Genomic DNA, 2344 nt, shown 5'->3' with positions numbered 1-2344 from the left:
TTTGGAAAATGGCTGCAATGAAACAAAGAGTGAAAAATTTAAAGGGGTCTGAATACTTTCCGTACCCACTGTAAGTAAGCCTGACAGAGAAATTCATTTTTATAAGTCTTTTATTTCATATTTCTCTGTAGTAGTGTTTTAAAATATTATAACTTTCATTTATAATATTTTCATGATTATTATATATTCATATCTTGCTTGTCATATTAATTTACATGCTTATTATATTTTATAATTAATCTTAAGCTTATAATTAATCTTATATGCACATTTAACAATACTGTGATTCTTTCAAACTGTGTCTGTGTTTCTTTAGTCAGTGCTGCCTAACCAAGAGGCCATAAATGTCTCACTGTTGTAAGTCACGGAGATAACCAGTGTCTTAGATTCAAGGTCAGTCAGAGTAGACAGAGTGCTGGCCTGCACTTTGCCCTGATTCTTTTAGGTAGCCATAAACCAATTAACAGATGTCCTGTAATCTCTGTGTGTCTAACTTTCAATAAAGGAAGAGAACTGCAGAGGTTTCCCCGAAGTTCCACTAGAGCAGCGCTGCAGATAGGTTGCTCTCAATTTCTTCCCTTTGGCAATTGTCTATTAACTGCTCATTGCCGTCTGCGTCTCTTTTCTTGCTTGACCGTGTTTATTTAATGAGGTAAAGTGTCCTGAACCTGACAAGGCCTGTGTTGTATTAGCTACAATGTCCCAGTGAAGTTTGTAATGTTCAACGATCTAAGCTGCTGGACTCTGATTGGCTAACAGCTAGCCAATGAGAGCATATATACTCTATACTTGCATTTTGTTGTGTATCAGCACTAGGAAAATGTTAATTTAAAATGTCTGAATACTCCTATAATGGATAGACCCTAAGCAGCCAGATCCAAAAACTAACAATTAATTCTTTCATTCATTCATTCATTGCCTTTAAACAAATACAAACTCATACTTACTTTTACAATACATACATGCAAACAGTCATAATGCATACATTTCCAAACCCTTTGAAACATATGGCAATAAAAAAATGTTGGGAGCAACATTTAGGAAATTACTTTTTTTGCTCAACTTTTAAATACTCATAATTTGGAAAACGCTTTAAACAGTGTAAAAACATGAAAAGATTAAAAGAAAAACATTGAAATATGAAACCCTGTTATCTCCGTTTGTCACATCTCTAAAGAAAAAAGTTTAAAAAAAATAAAGGCGAACTTCACAAGCACTGTGACATGGAGGGACACTCACTACAATCAGACTACAGGACTTGTAAAACCTCAGCAACTTAATACAGAGTGCGCTGCTGACTCGGCATTGCACTCCTGCAGAACAAGGCATTAGGGACATTGACGACATTGACACAATGTAATATTGCGTTCATAAATATTAAAGTATGGATATTAATTTCAATATTTTTTTAAACATGTAGAATTACAAAAGTGAAGGGAAAACGCATGGTGACAATATTCATAGATTTGTAACAATATAGAGCACAGTGAGACTTGAATACGGTCGGTCAGGTTGGTCAATCCATCCGACTCCAAACTCTGCCTGCAGCACCTTTCTGCAACGTTAATAAAGTTTCGGGATAGCTACCTGTGAAAAATAGATGCAGGACGGGATTCAGTACTGTTTGTCTAGTTCATTCAGAAGCTTCTTGAAGCCTTTTTTATCCACTGTGTGGATGGGCATCATATCTTTGGTAAAATAATACGTTATAGTATTGGTAATTTTGGTTTGTCTCTTCAAGTAGTTGTTGTAATTTGTGCCACTAGCAAAAGCGCTTGTGAGGCTCGTTTGGCTAGCTTTGGCTTATTAACTATTAACTGCAACATTTTTTTTTTTGGGGGGGGGGGGGGGGGGGGGGGGGATAGTATCATGCACTCATCGTAAAGTGGCTTGTGGCAGTTTTTAAGATGCGAAATAGGTTTGTTGTCTTGCCTCTTGCGCAGTTTATTGCCATTCGACACGTTTTGCTTAGTGCATTGGCCAGCACCGACACCCGTTTGAATAGCAATTGCATGGGGGTGCTGGTCTTACAGGGAGGTGTGTTTAGGTGCACTCTTGGAGATGACACTCTGATTGGTTGATTGCCTGTTTACGCCCAAAACACAACTATAAATGAATGAAAACACTAAGCACAACCCTTTAGAACCATGCACCTGGAGGAGAGCAGCTCCAGCAACAACATTTAAAATTTTCATTGTCCTTTAAATTTGAAACACTGTTTTTTACACAATTTTGGAATGCAAAAAGTTGAACTGGATATTTTTTGTTTGACTTAATTTAGTTAAAAGTCCCTTGCCTTCTCTTGATTTGAAATTCATCATTTTGGGAAATTTTACCCAGATAA

The sequence above is a fragment of the Etheostoma cragini genome, chromosome 15 (genome assembly GCF_013103735.1).
Source record: "Etheostoma cragini isolate CJK2018 chromosome 15, CSU_Ecrag_1.0, whole genome shotgun sequence".
Classification (NCBI taxonomy): Eukaryota; Metazoa; Chordata; class Actinopteri; order Perciformes; family Percidae; genus Etheostoma; species Etheostoma cragini.
This window is presented reverse-complemented; position numbering follows the sequence as displayed.